Raw genomic sequence first — 9722 nt, forward strand, 5'->3', positions numbered from 1 at the left:
AAGTGCATTATGAAGTCCAACAGAAGCTAGAGGAAGCTAATCAAAACTATAAAGATGCAGCATATAAGCACAGGCGGAAGCAGGTGTTTGCGGTCGGTGATCAGGTCATGGTTTTTTTTCGTAAAGAGCGATTACTAGTTGGATCTTATAGCAAATTGCAACAAAAGAAGTATGGGCCTTACACTGTCAGCAAGAAGATCAACGATAATACTTATGTTATAGACCTTCCACATAGTATGGGCATATCTAACACTTTCAATGTTGCTGATTTATCACCGTTTCATGAGTCCACAGAGCCGTTATATCCAGACTCTGATTTTAACTCGAGGACGAGTTCTTTTCAAGTGAAGGAGAATGATGCATAATCTATTAGTGGTGCATTTTTGGACCGGTTGGATAGGCAGACATCCAAACGGAAGGCGAAATGGTGATGCGACTAGAATCGGCGGACCCGGTTGACGACATTGGATCGGGCTCAAATTCGGTCGTTTGAAGCAAAATGGCGGTCTGAACACAACTCACCTTTGGTCGTGACTAACAATGGATTTTAGCGATTCGGGATCGTTTACATGGGTTTTTCTATTATTTTAATTTTTTTATGGGTTTTAATTTTAAGTGCAGTTTTGTAATTTTGATATTTTATGCTTTATAGTCCTAGTAGGTTTGGTTTAGGGATATATAAGCTTGTTTTAGGGTTCTTTTTGAAAAATAAAACATTATCATCAATATTGAATTTCGGGATTTCTCTCTCTAAGTAAGGTTTTGCTTGAATTACTCGTTGAATGCTGCGTCAAAGTATGTAAGGTATTTGTGTTCCTAGTTGACGTTAGCTACATCATAAGAGAAATTTGACTTGCCCCCGATAATGAAGACCGTTGAATTGGACGAACCTCCCTTAAGATCCATCATATTCAATGTTCTAGAAGCAAATTCACACTTATCTAATGCATTTGATCCCCAAGTTAACTTCATGCAATTTTCTCACAAATTGCAAGCTAAACTGCTAGAGTAGAGAAGAGAGTTGGAGGACTTTTAATGCGGACATCTTAAGTGAGAAAATCTCATGAAGATTGGTGACGTACCATAGTAGTGAAATGTGAAACCTTCTTAATCCAGGACCTCTTCCTCGTTTGGTTAATCATCCGAATAAGGCGGTCCCCAAAAAAAAATCGTCTAATAAATTTAGTAATTAGCTGCTGATCAAATGGGCTTCAAGGAATACATCAAAATCTTTATCATTAAAAAAAAGGAAGAAAAAGATCATCCAACCTCAAGTTCTTAAACATAGGTCAGATTCGCAAGAAGACTCGGGAGGAGGTTTCAAGATTCCGCAACTGTATTTCATGTAGATACAAGATTTGATGTAAGGTTCGTAGGTTCATGACAAAAAGGCAAGAATCTCTAGTTTATTCACCTGGAGGTGAAATTGGAGTCTCAACTCTTTCTTTGTCGTCGTTAAAATTTGATTTTGATGAGGTTTTTCACTGGTTCAACGTCAATACGCACAGTGCACTGAATGTAATTGCCACCGAGGCACCAAATTAGGAGTTACCACCCCTAGGTGAAAATATCTAGGAGAAGCTGTTGCTAGGACGATGTTCGGATTCCCCCGATGCTTTGTCCCTAGGGACTTCAAGAAAGACTAGACCAACAAAAGGCAACGACAGAGCGCGACAATGTCAGGCTTTCCCGAAGAGACATACTTGAGCCTTCAGGTCAGTGAACGACAATACAGAACTCCCAAGATGACTAACTAGGATTTACCTCTCTCTCTCTCTCTCCCCACTCGCATCTCTCTCGATTCTTCCCAATCTCTCTTTCTTCTTCTCTGTATTGAGATTGATTGTTCTTTACTGTGAATCTTTTTTTGGTTTTCGTGACCAGAAAGAGCGAGCACAACCCGAGATCGAGACGTCCTGATAGCCAAGAAGCCATCAGATCCACACCCCAAGTCTGAACAAGTGAGGATGTCTCGCTTTTGCTGTTTATTTTTTGACCTCCCTGAAGTTGCCGATGGGCGTAGCTTCCCTTCTTAGGACTGGTTGAAGTTCGGGGTCATGTGCTTATCTCATTGTATCCGGTGGTCCTGAAGAATGGAGAAGTAATCGGTCAGATTTTGTGCTCATATCCTGCATGCTGTTACCACATTGGTGTTCAGGGTGCTTTTTATCTAGGATTTTTGTTCGATCATGAAGAAGGACGAGATTGGTCGTTCCTCTTTCAGTGATTTCAGAAAAATGGCGAAATGCTCTAGGAGTGATTGAACTTGTGAAATGGAGCCTGATGATGGTTAGAGCTCGGCATGATGCGCACTTCTGCAGCCGATTTCCTCGGGATTTGCTTTCTAGGATTCTGAAAGGAACCAGTAAATGGGCATCATGTGGTTTTACTCAAATTAAAAAGCTTTTAACTGCTCAGTTTTCATTCTGGGCAAGTTTGCTCAGTTTTTCTTTGGCTGTTCCAGGATAGTTTTGCATAGTCCCAAGATAAATGCCCAGGAAAAATGATGATGTTGCTTTCACTAGGACCAGAACTTCAGTTCTCGACATCCCTATCTTTCCCCGCATCACATTGGGCAAGGTATCCTGCATTTAAGACTTTACTTCTCAAACATTTTATGTCGAAGAATTTGCAGGCATCAGTCTAACTATCCTAGCTTGACCACTGGGGTGCAGTGTCCGGGAAAGGGGTTTCGCTTTTTTGTGTTTTCTGGACTCAATCGGAGTTACTTCATTTTGTTACTGATTTGGTAATGCTGATACCTAGTACAAGAAGTTTGTCAACTTGATTGGGTACACGGCAAAAGTTCACGGCGGCTCTGAGTTTTTTCCTTTGGAGTTACTTATCTTGCCTTTTACTTCGTTCAGTGTATTTCCAGTCCGAACTTGTCATCTAGTTGTATCAAATGCGGTTATCATTATATCAACTGGAAGTGCATATATTAATACCTTCTATTAACTGATCATAAACTTTCACAATGCATGAGCAGGTGCCATCAACCAACCATAGGGAGACAAAAAGATCAGTAATTTCACCTTCCTTCAGGTCACAGTACTTCAGTAACTATCATCTGACTGCCTCAGAGAACACTTTATTTTCAGACGGAAGAGACTTGTTATTGATTACTTATATCACTATGATCATGTTGGGGGGGAAATCTCCTGCCATGGAGTAGGCGGAAAAGTTTTGAGCAAATTTGCTAGTTGAAATCCCTAGCTTCCTGAAGACTGTGGCACGGTCTAATGTTTGAATGAGAGAAGTCCTGGGAGGAAAATGAGATTTTCACTTCTCCTTTCCTTCCGTGCAGCATCTTCCCATGCCATTCTTCAAGATGCCGTTCTATCTGAGAAAGAAATGGATGACAGTTCACCTTAAGATATGATGACTAATGCAGTGCTGCTGGATTGGGGTTATTTCTATTCGACTTATTTGACATTTCATATACTAAGTCATACGTCATCACTTTCATGCAAATTATCTTGCTAGAAAAACAAAAGGAGGCAGTTGATAGTCCAGAATGCTTTTCTAAATGCTTTGAGAGCAACACAACCACCCTGTGAGATCTCTAACAGTTAACAAACAGAGCCTAGCATTGAAAATGTAGTTCAGTGCGTTACTAGCAATGCCTAGCTGTGATTTTGCAAGGCAGGAAGAGGAAAGAGTAATTTCAACAAGGAATAACCCGGAGACAGGACTGGATATTAGTATTTAGGATTATCGCTCCACTTATTTGGAGCATCAGGATCGAGATTTGCGGCCTGTCTGGTAAATTTCATTAAGGTCGGGACTTTTTTTGCATGACATAGTACCGTATAATTTCTACAATATGCTGATGGCATGTGTATAAGCTTGACTCAAAATCAAGAAGACGATACTGTGGATGTAAACAATTACCACCATAACCCTAACAATGGCAGAAATCGAAGAAACTGAGAGAAGAAATCGCAGGCCTGTCATATTCGTAAGTTTTTCAAGTCTCGTTTTACGTTTCTTAGCCAGATCATGCTTTGGTAACCAAGATCAAAGTTTAATAGTTTTCCCACAGCTGATCATATCCTTTCATCATAGATCTTACTGTAGGTACACATCGTGAGAGGGAATGGTTCCCAAGGGGCTTTCGGTCAGGATTCACCCAGAAAACAAAATGATTCTGGTAAACTGTGTAGATCCTCACATTTTCCCCTCCGCTATATTTTTCAAATGCTTCTGCAAAGTTTCTGACACTAATGTTCCAATGTTTCCCAAAATGCTAAAAGAAAACCGCATGCCCAAAGAAGTCATTACCCAACGAGTAGTCCCAGAGCTCGGGACTTGTTTCACAAGACACATCTCCAGACAATGCTCGAAGCAAAAGCTTCATGGTTTTAGATACTAATCCCCCATGCACACCTGATCAGCCAGCCTCCAAGTTGGGCGACAAGGTCGGTCCAGATACCACACATGGGACGAGACTCTCAAACTCAATATCTGCCATTGATTGTGGATCGGCAACAAGAAACAGCAGTCTGTTCATCCGTTTAGCTCCTCACACCTTTTTGTCTCAAGCATGAAAGTTGCACATGCAGTGTATGTCTAGGAAACAAAATCAATTTACCAGGCCCTATGCTCTTATTCCACAAGCTAATCCCCGGTTACCATGGTATTCACCACAACACAAATAACAGAAGAAATTGAAAATTCCTAATTGTTATCATTCCGTGGGGCTCAGTCACTTCTTCCTTTGTTGCACATGCTGGAAATACGCACATAGGGAGATCATACAATGGTTAACACTATCATGTACTAGATTTTCAACACTCAGCTGAATGAAGCCGGGTCTAGCGGGACACTTGACAACGTCAAGTCTTTTGATCAAACATTTGCCATAGATATCATCTGTCCATAAACTTATAAGAACCCATTAGATACTTAGCCACAGACAGGTACAAACCTCATCGTGCCAAGCCGTCCGTGTTTATTTGATATCGTCAGGTGTCATCCTTTGTGTTCTGAATTTAAGTGCCAGAATTTCCTTGCTAACCAGAGGACAAGAATGGGTTTCTGTACGACAACTTTCTCAAGAGCATTAATTACAAGTTGGCTACTGAGATGACTTCTGCGACGGTCAATATTGCGGATGCCATTAAAGCTAGTATCATGCATTGTGTGTCGAGAGAAATAACCACTAGTCTGCTCCAAACCAAGAGCACCTTCCATAGTAGATTATACTTACTCTAAGTAAATCATCTAAATCATATCCAGATCAATCCATTACATGATTCATTCAAATGAGGCTGAGAAAACTAGAAAGAGAAATGTTTAACGAGGTAGAAATCAAGGATACTACAAACCGAGAAACCAAAAACAAGACATAGTTATTGTAGATTGGAAAAGTTGGAAAAGAAGGCATCAAATTAAGCATATGTCATCACAAGGTTCAGAGGTACTTTAAACATCAATCGAGCAGAATGATGTAGCAATGGCGACGAGTTTGATGTCCACTGCTGTCAGAAGACGATTCATCCTCAACTAAATCCTCAGCGGCTTCATCAGTCTGGGGGCAGAAATATTAACTTTTGTTAGTCACTTGCAAAGTGACTAACAAAACATTGTGTACTCATACCCAATATTGTGAAAAGGGAGAAGGAGAGGGATTTTTCTATAGTTGTCGAGTGGTTGATCCCCAAGGACCTTTCTCGTACTCATACCCAACATTGTGTACCACATGACTATTCATGAAAAATCTATAAACATATAGTGGTGCATTTTGAGAGAGCTTAGAAAAACTTGAACTGTGGCCAATTCGCTTGTTGACACCTACGCCCATCTTATTTCTGTCCAATATTTGTGCTTCCAAAAGATCAGCCCTCATAGATCTCACAAGGTTCTAGAGAAAGCTAACCCCTCATTTCTTTTTCTCTTCCTAAAACAATTTAAAGGGATTAGATAGTTCTTTGACTAATAAGACCGAATCAAATTAAAGATAAAATGTAAACAATCTAAAGAAATTAGAGACTTCTCCGGCCAGCCAAACTCAATCAAATTAAAAAGAAAGAAATTCTATATGTGCAAATATGCAATCGCAAATACAAAGTCCATGAAAAGTATTCATGAAGAACAGTGATCAATTTAAAAATAAAAGAGCACTTGAAAGTGAAAATACAAATACTGGATGAGGTAAAACAGAAAAGGCAACATAAAGAAAAGGTAAAAAGCATTTAACATGCTCTCTTAAACTAACCCAACCAATAAAGTAGAACTTCCTAATCACATTTAACTTTTACTAGGCTATAACATCTTTCCAACAAGGGTGTCATGATCAATTTCAATTTTTTTGTATGAAAATTCTGGAGCCACTAATCATTTGTTATCTCTATGTCGTGATCATTTTGTGACCACAAAAACTGATTACTTATAATAGAGGGATTTGTATGTCAGCATATGCAAAAAATTTTGTATACTCAGAATGGCTTTTTATGGAAAGTTGGTGTGAGAAACGTCTTATAAATATACAAAGAGTGCCTCGGCCAAAGAAAAAGAAACAAGAGCAAGGACTATTGCCATTGTTATCCATTCAGAGTTAAGGGGGTATTTTTTTTTTCTAATTTTTGAACATCGCCGAAACAGCTAAGGTTTAATAATAACACGACCATTATGCTACACTTTCAAGCTGTAGTAGAATTCATTTATCAGCGTGTAGCACAGGCCTAATTGCTAGTTTCTAAACAGTTATGTGGACACTTGCTATAGAAGTTAGGAAAAAATGAACTTCCCATACCGCGGGAGAATCGATCCTTACAAGGGATCAAGGGAGATGGAAAGAATAAAAGAAGTAAAATTTGTGGGTGACTTACCAAGAAACTTTAGGAAGTGTTCAAGTGAAGAACGGGCAAGGGGATGATCCCACTCCAGCGACTCCCACGTTTGCCGATTTATCCGAATCTCTTGAAAAGAAGGGGGAGGCGAAGGGAGCCCATTGTCAAGCAGGGGCAGTTGGCGAGGAATCCTCTTCAGTTTCAGACAATTATCTATAGAAATCTGCTGGACGGATTCGCAACTCATGGTCCCATCACATATGCTCCTCAGTTCCGAAAGATTCCATAAATCCAGGTCCATTAACTTTGGGAAGGAACAACACGTCGTTTTGGCAACGGTGCCTATTATCACCTCTGTGCCCTTGTAGTCTTTGACTGATATAGCTTGGAGGAAAGGGAGGTAGAGCAACATGTCTGACGTCAGTAGCACCCTCTTCATGTTGTTGCATCCATTTACTTCAAGATATGTAAGGCAACAAGTGGCTCCGCTTGGCAATGGTCCACATATTATTCCTCTAATTTCTCAAAACTATTTATTATAATCTCCTCCAGATTTGGAAGGCGATTAGTCAGCCACTCCCATTCCATCACTCTCTTCATTTTATGACACCCGGACAAATCCAATGATTGCACACTTTCCGGAAGCAGAGCGCCGCCATCACCACTTGTTCCGTCTACACTCGTAACGATATGGTCGCAACTATCGATGAGTATACTCCTCTCGGTCTCACTCCCACACCAAAGGTTGAAATCGTCTAGTGCACCCATCGCGAGCCTGTACCGTCGGGACCTATTTTGCTCGAGAGACCCCACGCAAGCATTGAACATTTCCACGTTGGAAACGGAACAATGAAGTGCCTCCACCTTCGGTAATTTTACCTCTTCACCTCCCCTCAACTTTTTAATCACGAGATATTGCAAGTTCACCAGCTTCCCCAACACTCCCTCCGGTAATGTCTCGATCTCAGTGACTATTTCGCTCGAGAGACCCCACGCAAGCATTGAACATTTCCACATTGGAAACAGAACAATGAAGTGCCTCCACCTTCGGTAATTTTACCTCTTCTCCTTCCCCCGACTTTTTAATCACGAGATATTGCAAGTTCACCAGCTTCCCCAACACTCCCTCCGGTAATGTCTCGATCTCAGTGCCATCTAGGGTGAGGTACCTCAGGTTTACCAACATCTCCATGCCCTCTGGCACTTCTTCAAGACTTTCACACGCTTCGAGGTCCAACTTTCTTAGGGATCCCAACTTTCCTACTTAAGGAATAAAATGTAATGCCAAACAACCTTTTAGTAATAGCACTTCGATGCTCTCCAACTGAGAGATGGAATCCGGTAATTCCGTGATTCCGGTGCCGCTGAGATCTAGAACCATTAGCCACTTTAGATGTCTGAAGAAAGATTCATGGATGACTCTCAAGGTGAAATTGTCATTCAAAGTCAGCCTCGTCAGTAAAGGGCAATTTGGTGATATGTCGTATGGGATTTCTTCTATTTTGTTGCCTTGTAAAAAGACTTTCTCTAAACAATCGGTCCAAAATACTTCCTCCAGTATTTCTTTCAACCCCATATAGGACTTAACCATGTGAGTTGTGCTCGGCACTATATTTAATGCCATGCCCCTCGTCAGCGGGTGTAGAAACCGATGCCCTTTTTCTGGATCCAACAGGCAGGCCCCTCCTATTTTATCTAATACGGTGTTACCCCGATCTTGCAGTCCTTGCCTAGTGCCAATTCCACCTAACAAACCCTCATCTATGGAAGACTCTATCAAATACTCTCTATTAGCTTTTGAAAGGAGTTGTCCAGAACAAAGTATTAAATGCATGAAACAATGTTGCACTTGATCATTACCGAAGTTCAAGTAACTGAGCTGCAGTCTCTTGAACACGTCAAGCTCCATCCTAGAGTCTTCTAATTTTCCCAACATGCCTCTCCATTCATGCACTTTCTCTACTTCTCTCATGCGAGTTGCAATCTTAATGATCCCAAGTGGCAAACCATAACACCTATCAAGAAGAGACCTTGCAATTTGTTCAACTTCCCAAGAGACTTTGGAATTCCAAAGGTGTTCGTCGTTTGTCTGCATAGCTCTTCTGACGGCTCTGGGCGATCTTAAGCCTTTCTCTGATGACCTTAAATGCCTCAACTAATTGTTGTACCAACTCTGGACCCATAATTCTCCTTTCACCAATCTCGTCCCAACATATTGGAGTTTTGCAGGCTCTACCATACAATGCTTCAAATGGTGCCATTCTAATGCTCTGTTGATAACTATTGTTGTAAGCAAACTCAACTTGATGCAGTTATTCCTCCTAACTGCTCTTGAAATTCAAAACACAAGCTCGCAGCATATCCTCTAGAGTTTGAATCGTTCTCTCAGATTGACCATCCGTCTGCGAATGATAAGCTGTGCTATACTGTAGTTTCATTCCCATGGCACCTTGAAGACTTTATCAAAATGTAGCGGTGAACTTGGGATCACAATCCGAAGTGATCGTCACTGGTACTCCATGAAGACGAACTATATGGCGCACGTACAATTCCACATATCTATTCATGGCGAAGTCCTTTCATACGGCGATGAAATGAGCAGACTTAGTCAGTCTATCCACGATGACCCAAATGGAGTCATTACCTCTTTAACTCCTTAGTAGACCCATCACGAAATCCATTGTGATGTGTTCCCATTTTCATTATGGGATCTCGAGTGGTCGTAGCAATCCACCTAGTTTACAATGTTGCGCTTTCACTTGTTGGCACGTCAGGCACTTGGCTACGTGCTTGGCTACATCCACTTTCATACCATTCCACTAGTAATGTTGACGTAGGTTTTGATACATCTTGGTGCTACCTAGATGAATGCTATAATTGCTGCGATGTGTTTCTGACAAAATCTCATCCTTGAGTTCCACATTGTCA

General features: G+C 41.0%; 1 pseudogene; it reads right to left on the reverse strand.

The window, feature by feature from the left end:
• Positions 1 to 3951: 3951 nt before the first annotated feature.
• Positions 3952 to 8889, reverse strand: LOC115693012 (probable disease resistance protein At4g27220; annotated as a pseudogene).
• Between the last annotated feature and the right edge of the window lie 833 nt (positions 8890 to 9722).

The sequence above is a fragment of the Syzygium oleosum genome, unplaced genomic scaffold (genome assembly GCF_021117445.2).
Source record: "Syzygium oleosum isolate NSW1041296 unplaced genomic scaffold, Sole_v2.1 Sole_v2.24, whole genome shotgun sequence".
NCBI lineage: Eukaryota > Viridiplantae > Streptophyta > Magnoliopsida > Myrtales > Myrtaceae > Syzygium > Syzygium oleosum.